This window comes from Camellia sinensis, chromosome 9, assembly GCF_055761805.1.
Source record: "Camellia sinensis isolate YWXY chromosome 9, ASM5576180v1, whole genome shotgun sequence".
Classification (NCBI taxonomy): Eukaryota; Viridiplantae; Streptophyta; class Magnoliopsida; order Ericales; family Theaceae; genus Camellia; species Camellia sinensis.
The window spans coordinates 120,469,721-120,487,829 of record NC_138969.1 but is presented as its reverse complement, the minus strand read 5'-3'; the positions used below and the strand labels follow the sequence as shown (position 1 = coordinate 120,487,829).

General features: G+C 33.5%; 1 long non-coding RNA gene across 6 annotated transcripts; it reads right to left on the bottom strand.

Moving 5' to 3' along the window:
* Positions 1-3,800: 3,800 nt before the first annotated feature.
* Positions 3,801-14,805, bottom strand: LOC114281135 (uncharacterized). 6 transcript variants are annotated; one of them, XR_014340222.1, is made up of 8 exons: positions 14,354-14,805; positions 13,502-13,670; positions 11,793-11,919; positions 10,748-10,881; positions 10,087-10,204; positions 8,586-9,786; positions 8,071-8,318; positions 3,801-4,187 (listed from the first exon to the last, which is right to left on the bottom strand). It is a non-coding gene; the product is annotated as an uncharacterized LOC114281135 (long non-coding RNA). The 6 variants fall into 6 exon arrangements; XR_014340225.1 differs by having other exon boundaries at positions 8,071-8,253; XR_014340226.1 differs by having other exon boundaries at positions 8,071-8,203.
* Between the last annotated feature and the right edge of the window lie 3,304 nt (positions 14,806-18,109).

Below are 18,109 nucleotides of genomic sequence, written 5' to 3'. Positions count from 1 at the left end.
TCTCAAATTGGAGAATTCCATATATAATGGGCAATCTTCTGCCTTGTCATAATCTCTAAATGTTCAGACTGTGTGGCAAACAAACACAAGCCCTTACGCTCATCGAAAAACTACCAATTCTGTTATCCTCAATTTGTTACATAGAAATTAAAATCCGATGACAAATTTGCCAAAAAGAGAAAAAGGTCTAAGAACATGGGACTCACTCTCAGCCACAACATTTAACAAGTTGTGATGTTATTAGATTACATAATCAGTGGTTGTGCTAGTAGTATGCTTTTCATTTTTTAGCCCACATGAGAAAGGGCTAGACAGTGGGTGATGGCACTAGTGCTCAGTGACATTGGTTTTTCTGTTCTTATGTTCGGAAAATTTTGTGTGAGTGGAAAAGTGATGTAATTCTTTCAAGGACAAAAAGGACTTTTTCCTGGCATTTTTAGAAAACTTGGCTTTTAAGGGCTCTATCATTATGAATAATTTTATTTTTACACAACATTTACTCATTGTACATATCATTTTTCAGTGTATATACATATATTTGTTTACCTATTGTTTTACTCATTTCACACTGCAAATATTCTAAATATGTTCCCAAGACATAATACGTGCACACACATCAACACCAAAATTCGACACATTATGTACACATACCGCATAAAATATAAAATCACACCACACCCCTAAACATAAGCCTAAATTGTGCCCAACACGTTATTTTTTGACACACTTCGGCAATATTGTGGCGATTGAAGCACAACAAAAGAAGCATATAAAGTACAACATTCTCTAACATTCTCTAAAGTATACGATTTTTAAAAATCAATAATTTTGAGTTATTATTTTACTATTTTTGTTTTTCCTTTCCTATTAAGAGAATGAAAATCATTGCTACTGGTTATCTGAATAAATTTAAACAATTTGGCAATCAACAACCGAATAAACAATAATTTTTGACTTTGTCTTTTTGAATAAAATATAAATTTTCGAGATACAAAGGAAATACTTTCGATTTTGTATCTCCGAATTAAATTTATATTTTTTAGTTTGTGTATTTTTTTTTGATCCTATAATTCTGAACTATTGACATTTTTTTGGTTATGTATTTCTGGATGATTTTTTTTTTAATTTTTTTATTTTATTTTTCATCCTGTGTGTTCGCATTTTTTCGGTCTTGAAAAAAAGACGTGTACTGAGAATTTTCATATTCAAAAGTTGTCTATAAGGAAAATCTAGTTTTAAAGTTTGGTGTGTATTGATATCCATATTGATTATTTTATTTAATGATAAAATTATAAAAAAATTATTTATTGTGTACAGAAAGTAAAGGATGTATGCAAATAGTAGTACCCAACAATTATAGTTTCAAGATCAATCAAGTTGTATTTGACTTTGGCTTGCACTTGACTTGTCTGGAGGTTCATTTAATATATCGAGGACTTCTATGATAATGCGCAAATATTTTGTGCCCCAGCAATGATTCATCCCACTAAAAATATCACCACTAATAGCACTAATGCATTCAAAAAGTAAAAAAAAAAAAAAATACAACTCCAAGACCAAAACATCACATCATTAATGACGGGACCCACTGCCACCTAATTAGTGGGAGCACTAATTAGTGCTCCCAAGCATTTTTCTTTTGTGCCCATATCAAGTTATTAAGCTATCTAATCAGTGTGTTTTTTTACTTTTTTATTTTATCAACGAAAAGAAATTTTATTGATAGATTGCAGTGTACAAAATATAATGATTACATCAATAAAAGGGGTGACTGCAAAAAGTATTTGATCTAATGATTGTATAGAGTATTACTTTGTAGTGTGAAATTATATATTCAACACTTACAGAAGGGAATTTGATACTTGTGGTGTGTATTTTATTCCCCATTATGGGGTGTTGTTTGTAGTTGCTTATGTTTTCTCAAATTGGGGCAGTAGTGCTGTTGGGGTTGGTAATTGTGTTATATTTTTAGTTATTGTTGAGCTAATAATCAGTTTGATATAATATTCTCATATTTATAATTATTGTCCTACTTATTGACATAAAAGAAACTTATCAAGCTACCCGTGAACGCAAATTTAACTTGCCAATTTTTATTTGTGGGATTGTTATGCCTTACTTTTCGTACTTGTAATTATTCTCCTGCCAATTGGCAATAAAACTTGTCAAGCTACCTTTGAACTCAAATTTGACTTGCCAACTTCCATTTATGGGATTGTTAAGTCTTTATTTTCTCATTCCACCTTCTAATATTTTATAATTCAATAAAATATTACTTTCTTTTTTGAGCAAATAAAAAAGGTAATGAGGAACTCTGGGCTCATATAAAAGCAAATAATTTTGGTCCATTCACAATTCGAGTCTTAATTTAGAGTTGGTTGAGAATTTCAGAGAGATAAATGAGACCATTGATTAAGCATATGTACCTATCTGATGCAGTACATGAGAAGACAGAATTTAATCGATCGACAAACCATGTGCCACCTTAAAATTGTTAGATGAGATTACTGAATTTGGTTAAAATGAGACACATTAAAGATTTTTCCACCACGTAATCTATGACAAATGTGTTTTTGTTTTGTTCAGCATGATCATGTGATGTTCCTGGCTGAAGAAAAAAATGTGTCAATTAAGAAAGTTAGATGTTGTGTCTGATGATTTGTCACCATCAAAATAGCAAACCAATTTCTCTCAATGGCCTATAAAGTTTACGAAGAAAATAAACATCATTTAATAATTTTTCAATTGTTGCAAGGTTTAGTTGCATGGTCATTCTTTACTAATACGGTGGCATGGATTAGGATTGAGGAAAAAACAATTATTAGTTATCTGTTTCGATATAAAATTGTATTCGCTCATGCCAAATTCCATAGTTTGCTTGCTTGAAAAAGGATTTTATGATCGTTAACCTGGGTGCTGGCTCGGGTGCATTTTTTTTTTGATCCGCAAAATGAAGTTTTATTAATGAGAAAGAGTATACAAAGTTTGAAAATACATCAATAAAGGGGAGGAAGTGCAAAGAGCATTATGGAACATCGCCTCAATCCCAACTAGCACTACAAGAATTAACACTTTTGGCAACAAAAAAATTGGTCGCTAAAAGTCAATTTTTGGTCGGCAAAAGTTATCCGCGACCAATTTTTTTGGTCGCTACTTTGGTCGCCAATTGAGGGTCGGCAAAAGTAATTCGCGACCAAAATTGTGGTTGGTCGGCAAAAGTTGGATTTCGCGACTAAATTTTTGGTCGCTAAATATTTAATTACCGTGACTAATTTATTTTGTCGCCAAAACACTTTGGTCGCGAAAAGTAATATTTTCCCGACCAAAAAGTTTGGTCGCCAATTATCACATTCAACGACCAAAAATTTTGGTCGCCAATCGTGACATTCCGCGACGAAAATTTGTTTGGTCGCGAATTGTAACATTTCGCGACCAAAAAAATTGGTCGCCAATTGTAACATTCTGTGACCAATATTTTTTTGGTCGCCTATTGTGACATTTCGCAACCAAAAAATTTGGTCGCCAATTGTGACATTTTGCGACCCAAATTTGTTTGGTCGCCAATTGTGACATTTCGCGACTAATCAATTGGTCGCCAATTGTGACATTCTGTGACGAAAATTTGTTTGGTCGCCAATTGTGACATTTCACAACTAATCAATTGGTCGCCAAAACTATAAAAACATAACCAAATTTTGGTCGCCAATATCCAACAAAATAAACCTGTAATTTATAATAATTCATCCAATTTATTCAATATAATCTGTAAACAGAAGAAATCATTCAAACCAACAAATAAATTGAATCATCAACATTCAACAAAATATATATATCAACCATTTCTGAACCTGTTTAATTAAAGTCAGCAACTATTATAAGTTTACATCCACAAATAATTCGAAACTACATATTTCATCTAGCATAAAAATTTAACACATAACAAGTACTTGTTATTATGTTTTAAATTTTTATCCATGTACATCAACCCAAAAATATAACTAGTAGTCTACCAAATATTTTCTATACACACCCATCCAAAAATATAACTAGTAGTGTATCCAAAAATATAACTACTAGTCTACCTAATATTTTCCATATACATCTATACAAAAATATATAATCCTTCCAAAAACTCAAAAAGTCCAATTTGTCCTGTATAATTTAGCTTTGTGCACGAGTTCATCCATCTGTACCAAAGAAAAAGAGAAATAATGTCAGTTAAAATTGGACAAATAATGAAAAATGTCCATGAAAAGCAAAGGTCACATTAGCAAATTAAAATGACTACCATTATCAAATTGTAAATAAAACAATAGCATTCTTATGTCTATAGAATAAATTGGACGAGCCACCATTCCAGATCCAATATAGTGCCACACAGCAGAAACCAAACACGGCAACTGAAATTGATCCATATTGTCAATAACTCCTATCTTCCTATCTTTAGTTGGACAAATAATTGGACATATTGTCAATAACTCCATATTGTCAATAACTCCTATCTTCCTATCTTCCTATCTTCCTATCCATATTGTCAATAAATTGGACAAATAATTCCCTTCACCAAGTTCACCAATTCTCAAAAAATCAGGTGGGTACTAATTTGTACATTTTAACAATTTCGTTCCTATCTTTAGTTGGATGTTGTCAAGATTGCCCCTATTCGTCAAATGATTTTCAACTCTAAAGTTTGACAAATTTTAAGAGTGCCAGACTGGAGCAAAGTTGCAGCACCATAAGAACTTGTCGACTAAAGTTAAGCCTCAACACCACAATATGGTTTTAACTACTTAGCAGAGGTAAATTACGGGTTGTTTAGCAGCAAATTGTTAAAGTCCATACAACACATTTTTTTCCTATATAAATCATGGCAAGGATTCCAATTTCTTGGATTGGACATTATCATTTTCACAAGTCTACTGACATCATAATAGAATTAAAATATTTGAGAATATTGTGGAGGTATCCATTTCAAGAGGAACAGCAAAACGCACAAGAGAAAATTGAGGATTTCAACAACTGATTTTAGGTACTCAAAATATCAATTTGATTCCAAAATATATTAAAAATTAAATTTAAATATCTAATAATAATTTTCATCTAAAAAAGTGAGAAAATAAATTTTAAATAAAAAGACGTAAATATTTGTGTTATTGATCATTCTCCACAAAATTGTTGCTAAGTTCAGCATCAGTGCCCTTGGGTCAACGATATGACCGGATAGATTGTAACCTCGGCTTTGTAGGTTGAGATCTTGAGATATTCATCTTTATTATTATATATCATAACCCAAATCTAGAAAGAAAATATTTCTCTCACAGCATGTGTGGTGTAAATTTTTACCCACACTGTTTTTATTGAAACTAATATGGGAGATAAACTAGCTACAATTGCCAAGAAAGGGAAAGAAGAGAATAGACTAGGAATTTTGGACACATTTCCCTAAGATTGACTCAATGTAATTTTTATTAGAGAAATGTAACAGACCCATAACTGACACTCCTTAATTCGCCTACAAGGATGTGATGAGGGTGCTGATAAAGAAACTAAGCTTTATTTCATTCATTAACAAACCCAGAGGGTTCTAGTTCATTATATATACATCTGATGCAATGTAACTACTACCTACCTAATCCAACCACACTTTCTTACAGTTAACTAACCATAGTTCTAACAGACAAATAGCTGGATCTGAGAAGGCTGCATTGAGCTGAAGCTGGAGCTGCAGCTGTAGCTGCTGTGTGGATGACTAAGACTGCTGCAATGAGCTGAGGTTGGAGCTGCAGCTAGAGTTGCTCTGTAGCTCTGTAGCTAGCCATGGCTGCTGCTGTGCTACACATGGCTGCTAGTATGTTACACATGGCTCAGCTGTAGCTACACATGACTCAGATATCTTATCATTCCCTCTCAAACTTTGGGGACAAGGAAGAACCTGAAGTCTGCCTTGAAGATAGTGAAACCTAGAGATAGAAAGAGGTACTGACATTACTATGGTACTCCATGGCAAACAAGTATTTTGCTCCATCACCACCTAAATTCACCCCTTCCGGCGACATTTAAATTACAACATCTAAATTTCTCAAAGTTTGGTTTCTAGGTATATAGACAAAAGGACCACCCTAATGAAACAGAGTAAATCATTTCAAGAAAAGCTCTAGCTTTACAATTTCACCATCAAAAGAAATCAAAACAAGAAAAACAAGAACTTATCAAATTGCATTCCAAGTATAAAAATAAAAATAAAAAACCCTAATCCTGGTTTGTGTTACAGACTACAGAGCAGTGAATTGAGAAAATTGAAGGGAAGGATGGGAAATTGAGAGAGAAGAGAAAGTGGATTTGAATTTCTTACCAAGGGATGCCTCCAAACACCATAATCTATCAAAGATTTACGTACCCACAATTTTTTTTAATAAAAAGCAAATAACGGATCAGATTTCACCATTAACATTATTTTTCTATTCCAGAAGATGGCTCTTATATTTAATTAAGTAAATGAACAAATTCTAAATACATCTACATAATTCAAGAAAACTTAGATGATAATAATAATTTTTAATGCATTTTCATCATCCCAAAAACAAAGGAACAGTACAAATCTGAGTCTGCTTTCTTGCCTTAGGCAAAACAACGATAACAAAAAAAAAACAAAACATGAACACAAACATTGAGAGGGAGAGGGAGAGACAGACAGAGAATGAGTAAGAGAGGGAGAGAGGATTTATACCTCAATTTGTTTTTAGGCTCAAAACATGAGGCACACTAGCAACAGAATTCCCAAACCCAGGAATTGGGGCCAAAATAAACAATTTAGATACAATACCTTCTAATTCAGATCTTGGAGTAGAGGTATAGCCCAATCTCATGATAACACTGTACTATTAAATAATGACGGAGATAGGGGTGGCCAAAATGAATTTGTCAACAAAATTAACAGTAGAAAGAAAGCATGAGGAGACAGAATAAAGGGTCTATATATGGTAGAGACATTCCATCCATGACTTAATAACTTAACCAACCATGCTTTTAAAGGCAAAGCCCCAATCTGTTATCTTACTGATTAAATTAGTTTCATATTCTTAGGGTGGGGGCCCAAATGAATGCAACTCACTCTCATATATTGCTTCCCCTTAAAGCTAAGTATAATCAATCATTTCTCATTTTCAATTCATTTTCCCAATTATGGGTCTTTTTTTATAAAACAAATCATATGCACATAATTTTCAAAGTTTGGCTTGCAATCTATCCAAGCAAAAGTCACTAATTTTCCACATCAATGTGGTGGATGATTTGTATCAATCAAGGGACACTTCATTCTCAACTCTTCCCTAGCTAGCTACATCCATATATATTTGGACATGGTCTACGTATAGAAGCATGAATATATACTATACCACGTTCCCTATCAAAAGATCATAAATCATCTTAATTTCATAAACAACAATCACATTAATTATATAGACTAATGAAAAATTATGGGTATTGCTATTCCCACTAAACTTTTCTACAAATACACCCTCTTTTTGTTTTTCATTAATTATACAAAATTCCAATAACACCCTTGATACACTTGCACAAATGCCTGTAAATGTTTGAAAGATTAGTCAATACTGAAGGATATTATTGTAATTTTATACAACGGAGACAAAAGTAGAGTGGAAATAGTACCACCCAAAATTATATCACTGTTAAGCATGGGAAGTTCTTATCATGTCTAATAACTATGGGGATTCTCCAAGGGAACATAGACATCTAAGTTATTAATTTGGAACTTCATTGGTAGCAAGTAACCCTAATGAGGAATGTCTAGCTAGCAAGAAATGCAATGAAAAACCATAATTCTAGAATCTTGTGGACGAGGTGCTATTTTACCAGGAGTACTTTCAAATCTCAATGTCTGCTATGTAGATTGCCTTTTCCATATTCTCCTTCTACAGATTGTAAAAGACCAAATTGATTGACCAAATTGACAACGTAACAAGAGTAATTTGTATCTGGGAATGACCTACAATCTCTGGAGTAATTGAATCAAGAGTAATTGAATTATTCTGGACATAGAATCTCTCTTACCCTCCAATTGAAAAGGCCATATCATTTGCAGAATTTGTATCTGGGAATGACCTACTCTCTGTTCTGTCTTTGAGCAATGCTGGTGAAGTTTGTGCAGAAGAATTAACAAACTGGGACCCCTGCATCTTCTCATCTGCAATGGGTTGTCCCATCAGACCTCATTTTGCCAGATAATGTGTAATCCTAACCATTACCAAGTAAATAATCGGTAGGAGAATCAAACTGTTAGAGTGAAATGTAAGCTTCCCCTGCCATCACACAAGAAGTACAAACTAACAATTACGGAACCAATTTTTTTTATTTTTTATTATTATTTTTTTATAAGTCATTACAGAGCCAATTAATTGGTAAGGAAGAATAAAAATTCAGCAAAAAAGAAAAGACAGTTTTGGTCTGTCTTATAACTATAACTATTATGGAAAATTTTAAGTTTTGGCCTGCCTACTCTACTTATAACTATTATGGAATTCTAGATACAGATAAGGCCAAAGGAGAAGGAAAAATTTAAGTTGTACCTCAATCCATGCTGCCAGTTTTGGCCTGCCTGCTGTGATATCATAATTCTTCACATCCAACAAGAAAGGTTGAAATCTTTCAATAAAAGGAGCATAAGCTATATCCACCTGAAAGGTCATATATATCCCTTGTCGATTAGAGGCATCACAGTATCTCAAAGAACAAACCATGAAGTTGTACCTCATCATACATTTCATAAGTAAAAACCCAACATATCTTACACTACTAAAAAAAGTACTTTTTGCGACCGCTACAAGCCGTCGCAAATAATAAAAAAACAGTCGCAAAAGACCTTTTGCGACGGCCCATGCGACTGCAAATAGGGGTCGCGAATGTGGGGGTGGCAAATACTTTTTGCGACCGCAAAATAACAGTCGCAAACTATTTGCGACCGCCTAATCTACTTATGGCGACTAATGTTTTGCCGTCGCAAAAAAATTAAAAAAATACCTATAATGTATTAGCGACCATCTTCTTACCGTCGCAAAAAAAAAAAAATAAATAAATAAATAAAATACCTGCAATGTTTTAGCAACCTATATTCTCATATATATATATACTCGAATATTATATACAATAAATGTAAAGTAATATTTGTAAAAATTCTAATACACATTTATTATTTTCGGAGATTGACTACGGATGTTGCTGTAATCCAGATTGCATTGGCAGTTGAACAGAAGACTCTGGATTCTGCCGGGGCTGATTGCATCACAGAAGGCTGCATAACAGAAGATGCTACAATGACAGATTGCTGTGATGGTGATGAGATAATGTGCTTCTGTTCCCCTTGCTGGATCTCAGTTTGCATGTCAGAGTGAATGATATTTCCCTGATTGAAGCTCTGCTTCAGATGCTGATCTTCTAATTTCTGCTTGTAAGGATATTTCTCTCCATTCTGAACATGCTGCTGGTCTGGTTGAGGAACAACCGGAAGCACACATTGCCTTCCCTGCACCAGCCTCTGTTAAATAGCCGTCTCCAAGTTTGGATTCTTGTTAACTCTGGTCATGGGAATCCTAGTAGAATTAGTGGAAGTAGTCACTGTCAATGTTGAATTGGCAGAACTTTGTACAATAGAAGCAATACAATTTTGAAATTCCTGGAATAACAGCTGCTTAGATGTTTCAGGATGACTGGCCAATGGATTAGAGAGTGATTGTCCTTGATCATACAGCTGGGCCAAAGGCCTGTCAGATTCTATTTACATAAACAACCAGGAGAAAAAAATAAGTTAAGAAGCATTTAGTTAACATGTTGCTACTAAAAACTTTGGTCACTTGAAACATTTTAATGTTTTCAGAATTCAGACCGAGATTATTCTGAAATTGAGAAGAATTGAGATTAAATAAAGGAAAAGGCAAGAACGAATTTGAGAAAATGAAAATGCTTATTGAGAAAGAAATATTCATGTATATGATAAAATAAGAAGAGATGATGGAGTAGGCACAGACTTCCTATTGCCACACATAAAAGCACCTTCTCAATTTTAATAACTACCTTGATGTGCAGAATTTTCAACGGTATAAGCAGGTCCTGATGGTGAAGAACTAACCAGGGTCCGCTGGGCTTTTGTCTTTAATGACAGCAACTTTGAACATATCATGGACACATACTCCTTAAAGTAAAAATGTGAAAAATATTATTTTTGATGAAAACTCAAGCTCAAAATAAATTACTAAGCAGGTCCTTAGCAAGGATTTTTGTACTAACATAGCACAAATGAGAAAATGATCTACAACCAGAAAGACAGAGAACACATGCTGTATTTTATGGCATACAATCTTTGCAAGCAGAAAACAAGGTCATTAATAAACATACCTCACATGTGAGTGATATGATAAATTGTGGGAAAACAAATAAAAAGGAAAGCATGAACAATGCATAAATTCATGAGAAGGTAGACAGCAAATTCCCATCAAGTATAGAGAGCTAGTCAAAAAAATTCGGAGCGTGATATGTGATGTGGCTATTCAGCAATAAAAACAAGGGTTAGTTACACTATAACCCCTATGCTTAATCTAAAAACATATTACCCCATGACATTTAAAAATGTACACAACCTTGGAGTGCAAAATTGGCGAATTCCATCAAAATTGGCAAATACACGAGCGGGATTGAATGTGTATGATAAATTTAGAGTGTTCAATGACAATTTTACCCCCTATTTTTTTCTTTACTTTTCTCTTTCCTCCTCCCCCTTCTTCCTCACGCTGCAACCAGCAGCAATCTCACTCACCAATTCAATTGTCTTCTCTTCTTTCTGACTCTTTATTTTTCTTATCTCTCCTTTACCTGTTGAAGCCCCCACATATCAAGAACAACAAGCAACAACTGTTCGTGAGATGAGACAACCAGCCACTGTATAATGCAATTAAACAACATTCAAGAAGCAGCTTTCACAAACACAAGCTTATAACAGTTGAAAACTGTTAGAATAGATGCTACTTTATTTTATTGTTATTAAAACTCGATATTGCCTTCAACGATCAAATTAAGTTTTGAACTGTTAGAAGACGAAAAAGAAATAATCCGAAACATACAAAATAGTTGCAGCTTCTAAACTCTACATTAGATGATTATATGATGTCCCAATACAAGATCACTAATCTTCACCAAGAAATATAAAATACTATCTAAAACATAAGAATAGAAATTGCCCAATGTTCCCAATATCACTTGCAATCATCTTACAATACCTCGGCAGGTCTAACCTAAAGATGGGATTAGAAAAGGATTCTATAGGGAATAATATTGAATCAGCTAGGACAAGACTTCCAAAAATAGCCCTAAAGCAGTTCATCCTTTCTAAGTGCTCAACAACCAAGAGATAAATTGAGATGTAGAATATCATGAGAAAGCACTAATGTTTAGAAGATAATTAAGGAAACATTAGTACACTAGCAATTTTATTTAATTTGATGGAAAAGAAGATAATTCTACAATGTATTTCGAAAATCTAGTTCCTGTCTACTACTAGAGTATAATTGCTAAAATAAATGCAAGAATACTCTTTCAATATTTTCTTATTTCTTACCAAAGAAGAAAATATCGAGATAAAAATTGTACGCTACTTTCTCAGGTTTTATCAAATTAACGTATCTACTGGAAAAAAAGAAAGAAAGAGGAAACTAAGTAGGAAGCACAAATGTGATATTCCAAAATACAACATATTTGAGAAGCTATTTATAAGCAAAGGAACTTACTTTACTATTGCTCTTCGCACTTTCCGAAATTCTGATGTTGTGTTATGGGTTTGTAGACCCACTCAAAAATCATTGCATGATAACAATCCTGTGAATTTAAGTTTAACACGTGAAACTGCCGAAAGAACTGCAAAAAAGGAAACGTGCAAATCCTTTAAAATAATGGAACTATAATCCTGAAAATACAACTTTTCTAAAAATAGAACAAATAGAGAAGTCCTTGCAAATAGAATTGAAAAAGCCTTCACATATCCGTTGTGTTTCATCACTTAGAATTCAGGGGGAAAAGAAAGAAAAATATCCATCATAGAACTGATATAAAACACAACTTTTAGGCATGGAATAGTCATTCTCACTCTTGCACACCAAAAAATAATTCTAGTAACACAATCTTTGGTTAAGATTCTTTACTTTACCCCCATAATTTTTGTTATACACAGGCTTGACTCACTGAATTTTCACATAGACAGACAAAGGCAATGAGTCTACATGTATAAATAATGATGATAACAGCTATAATGATAAAAATTTAGAAGACAAGTGAGCTGTCCATTAAAGAACCTTACAGCAGTTCAATAGCACAGTTAGCAGTGTTTTTACAGTTACTGTAAATAGAGTTGGGCTGCAATGTCACTGCTCTCTTTCAGTCAAATTGTCTATTCTTGCTAAATTTGCTCCCAAAACCCAATTGTTTTGTTATGGTTTTTGTTAGGTGGAAAATTACGACTAATGTGTGTGTGCACAAGCATGTAGACAGTCCTCCTTGAATTGGATGAGAACGCAAAAATATAATTATTAAAACCCCAATTCTCAATCAATTACTCTGTCAAATATTTCCGACTTTGCAGACTCAACCATATTAGTCAACTGGAAACAAACTGGAAATATATTAGTCAACTGGAAATTCACCCACTTTTCAGTAACTTGACTTTTTTTTTATTGTAATTTCTCCTAAAAAAAGTAAATCACACTTTCTGTAACCAAAAAAAAAATAAACTCCATTTCATCTGTTCTATAGAAAAGATTAGTGATAAATAGATAAATAAATTATTTAGATGATAAGACCCACTTTCTAGCCATATTGTCCTAATCTTCAGTTTAGGATAAATAATTTGATTAAGTCAACTTGTTTTCATCCTCCAACTAGATTCTTTCCTTTTTTTTTAAATTTTTTTGATCCAGATATCTCATCTGATTCCTATTAAATCACTTAGCCTAACTACTACTTGACCATTAATTAATGCCATGCAACATTAATTCCAAACAAAACCTTTGTGCAATCTCTGTAATCTAAGCTTATGTCAAAATCATTTTTGTTGCTTTACAAATTTTTTTTAGCTATAGGAAGTCTAATTCAATCACCTACATATTCCCAAGTATCGTTTTCAGAATATGTGTATGTGTATATATACACATATATTGAAATCCAATCTACTTCTTATCGGTTTCGCTTAAAACCCAAGGAGAAAGAGTTCTCTGTAGTGAAAATTCACATTTCACCAACCAAATTGAAAAACAAATCCTTTATAAATTTCAAACCAACTTCACATCTACTCAATTGAGGCAAAGAAGAGGACTTTATTTTCTTTTCCTTCTCAAGACTGTCGAAAGAAAATGTAAGAAGACATGTTCTTGAGAAGAACAGAAGTCCTAGAGAAAAAGAAAAGACAAACAATGGATTATTATCCAAACACCTAAAGAAAGTTTACCCGATTTGCCTCCACAAGAGCATTTCGACTCTATCCCTTTCTTCACTATCTTTATCTTTGTCACAAAACTCAAATGATTCTTCTCTCACAGATTCTACTATTTCACTGGACCAGAAAATTTCGTTGGCACTGCAGTTGATCAGAAAATCTAAACATGTTGCATTAAAATCTGCAGTCACATAAAATGCTACATTTCAAAGTCTTTGCATAGTTCACATTGAACCCTCACTTTTTATATGCAAAATTGGAAATATATCAGGAAACCCTCACTTTGATATATATCAGTCAACTGAAAACAAACTGGAAATATAGCAGTATGACAACTGGAAACTAACTCCAAAAAAAAAAAAAAAAAGCCAACTGGAAACAAACAGTCAAGTTACCAAAACCCAAAAGTATACTCATTAAATTTTTTTTAAAAAAAAAAAGCGGAAGAAGAAATATATCAGAAACCATTGGCCATCATAGAAGTATCGAATAAATTGATTTAAACAGATCCATATAGGCTGTAGCTCCCCAAATAGGGGATTTTTGTGGTTGGATGCCTCAGAAAATGAAAATGCTAAAGACTATTGATAATTTTTTTGGAAGAGCCCCATCCTAGTTAATTTAGTTATGGGAATATCAAATTTCCAATGAATTCTTTTCAATTTGTAACTCAATTGGAGTTCTATTGCTTCAAATCAAAATACCCACTACACACAATTTCCATTAGAGTTCTTCAAATTTGATTTTAAATCTGAATTACATGAACACAGCACACAAAGGGCAGAGGAAGAGTAATTTAACTCACACAGAGATATGATCTAATCAATCACATATACAGATAGATAGATTATAGAGAGAGAGTACCAGGATCGAAGGGGGTCTGCACAACCGACTCGTTTTTCTTTGTCAGAGAGATGGGAGACGGAAAGCCCTTGCGAGATTTAGGGGCCAAAGAGCTGCCTCTGCAGATACCATTCTGCCTCTGCAGATTTAGAGGCGACAAACACTCACCTGAACCCAAATCACAGAGGGAGACAAGAAGACAGAGACACATAGAAGAGACCGAATAGAGAGAGAGAGAGAGAGAAACAGAGGGCGATGGCGAGTGTGGTCTGAGGATATGAGGATCAACGAGAGATCAGTGTGGTCGTCGGTCGAGTGTGGTCTGAGGATCTGTGTGAGAGAAAGACAGTTGGCGATGGCGATTTACGGCGGTGGCGATGTGCGACGGACGTGAGCAACGGTGGTGAGGGACTTCGGTGAGCGAGAGAGTGGGCACCGATTGAGAGAGAACACAGAGAGAGGGAGAGAGCGGATGAACATACACAGAGGGAGAGTTGGAGACAAAGAGGAGATCAGGGCTTTTTTTTAATTTTTTTTTTTTTTTTTTGTTTTCCAGGTACAAAACGACGTCGTTTTTACTTTGGCGACCAAATTTTTTTTGTCGCCAAAAAATTTCATTTCCCCCCTCCCTGTTTGAAATTTCCCTCCCAAACACTTTTGGCGACCAAAACATCATATTAGTCGCAAAAAAGGTACCTTCGGCAACAAATTTTTTTAGTCGCTAAATCTCAATCAACGCCGACTAAAATATTAGTCGCTAAAAGTACAAATTTGGCGACTAAATTTTTTTGGTCGCCAAAATGTAACCTTTGGCGACCAAATTTGTAGTTGGTCGCGAAAAGCATACCAATTTCTGCGACTAACTCATTTTTGGTTGCCAAAATGTGACCTTCTGCGACCAACTCATATTTGGTCACCAAAAATATTGATCATTCGCGACTAATTAATATTTGGTCGCCAAATGTCATTTTTTTGCGACCAAAATTTTTTTGGTCGGCAAAAGTGGTCGCCAAATGTGTAAATTCTTGTAGTGTAGACTGGCTCGAGTGCATTATTTACACTGCCACTTGGATAGGGTGTGTTTGGACATCCCAAAATCGAAGTTTTTGGTCCTTAATTATGGAGCTGCAAAATTAGAGATTATGTAAAATGAAGTAGTCAATAAAAATGGGAGACATTACGAACATTTGTTAATTGGTATCATCACTTTCAGATTTTCTTTAAGTACTATAATTTTTTTTTTGTTTTTTTTTTTTCATTTGTTTTCTATTTTATTTAATGGCATAGTAAAACATGATGAATTTCTACAATGAAGCCTTGTGCGTAATATGTTGGAGTCGTTCAATTGTGGGTAAAAATTCAAGGGCTCTGAATTATATTAATCATTTATTTTGCATTGGTTTATCATCCTTATTCTTGTGTTTGTCACAATTACCGGTAGGGAAATAATGATTTCTTACAAGTAAATCAATCAATGAAAATAAAATTTAATGTTGAAAAATTAAATTAACGATGCAAGAATTTTACATGATTTCCTCAATGTGAGGTATGTCCACAGGTCCGAAACCTGATTCCAGTATCAATTAAGAGTTTTCAAATGACTACAAATGAGACATAAATAGTCTCACAAGCCATGCTTAGGTGAATTTCAAATAATTAAGACGAAAAATCTCACAAAAATAAATGAACAAATATTATAGAATTAAAAAAGATCTAAAAATAATAAACCCAAATCATAACCGTAACAATGATCAGGCCCTTGAATTCAAAGCAACAACCAAAGGCACAAATTTAAAGACACAAATTTAAACTTTACCAGGCCAAATGCACAACAAAGCTTTTTCTTGTTCATGCCGCACGTCAAGAACCACCACCGAATAAATTGATTAAAAAAATATCTCAAGCATTAAAGTTCAATCTGACCGAAAATCATTAGCCACTGTCACATTCCTTCAAAAAGATAAAACAATACCAAAAAAAAATATTTTTAATTCTTGAGCTTTTTGTTAAAGTCTTAATTATTTTTAAACAGATTATTAAATATCTATTGAACTTTTAAAATTCAGATATAATGTATAAAAATATATTATAATCAATATCAAATTAAATTAAATATTTTTTATAAACTAATTAGGTCTCATACTCTACTAAGGAGGTATACTTAACAATTCTCACCCTATTGACTTAGATGAAACTATCAACCATACCCGTCAAAGTTCGATATTTCAAATGTTTGTCTATCGACAAATCTTAGTCAATATATCCGAAATATTATCATCCGTGTAAATCTTTTCAATTTATAATAATTTCGAATATAACACATCACGAATTCAATGGTATCTTACATAAATGTGTTTTAATTTCGAATGAAAAGTGAAATTTTTACTAAAATGAATAGCACTTTGACTATCATAATATAGCACATACCTCTATTGCTTCAAACTCAATTATTGTAAAAATTTCTTCAACCATTGCTCGTCTTTGCAAGCTTCCATAATGGTAATAAATTCAGTTTCGGTAGTTGAGAGAGCATCACATTTTTGTAATTCAGATTGTCATGCCACAATTTCCCCTGCAAATGTCATCAAATACCTCGAAGTAGATTTCCTAAAATCAATATTACCCGGCCATGTCAGAATCTATGAACCCATCAAGTATCGGCTTACCATTTCCAAAACACAAATACACCTTCGAAGTCCGTCAAAGATACATTAGAATCCATTTCACAGCTGCCTAATGTTCTTTACCAGGATTAGAGAGAAAACAACTCACCACACCAATGGCGTGAGCAATATCCGGCCTTGTACAAACCATGGTGTACATCAAAGAACCAACCGTTGAAGCATAAGGAATTTTCAGCATCTTTTTATTGTCTTTCTCACTTGTAGGATATTGATTCGAACTAAAATTGAAGTGATTTACAAGTGGACAACCAACCGAATTTACTTTATCCATGTTGAACCTCTCAAGAACTTTCTCAATGTAACTTTCTTGAGACAACCAAATTAGTCTCTTTTTGCAATCACGAAAAATTTTCATATTAAGTATTTGTTTTGTCGGGCCCATATTTTTTAGCAAAAGGCTTGCTCAACTCTAACTTCAACTTGTTAATTATGGTAGAATCTTGACCCACAATTAACATGTCATCAACATAAAGCAAAAGAATAATTAATTTGTTATCTGAATTTTTTTTTCACAAACACATAATGGTCCGAAGTGATTTTAGAAAAACCATTATTCATCATAAAATAGTCAAATTTTTTATATCATTGTCGTACATCATAAAAGAGTCAAATTTTTTTATATCATTGCCGCAGTGCTTGGTTGAGACCATACAAACTTTTCTTCAATTTACAAGCAAATTTATCTTTTCCTTTCTCTACAAAATTCCCCAATTGCTCCACGTAAATTTCTTCTTCAAGGTCACCATGAAGAAATGTGATTTTCATATCAAGTTTCTCAACTTCAAGATTCATACTTGTGGCCATGCCAAGTACAACCCAAATAGAAGACATCTTCATAACCGGCGAGAAAAACTCATCAAAGTCAACACCTTTCTTTTACCCAAAACATTTCACAACAAGACATGCCTTGTACTTTAGATTATTACCATCATTCTTCAATGTGAAGACCCGCCTATTTTTTAAAATTTTCCTCCCCTTTGGCGATTTCACCAAATCATAAGTATGATTTTCAAGTAAAGAATTCATTTCCTCTTCTATGACCTTTTCCCAATCACCTTTCTTTGCATGTTCAATTGCTTCTTGATAGCTCTCG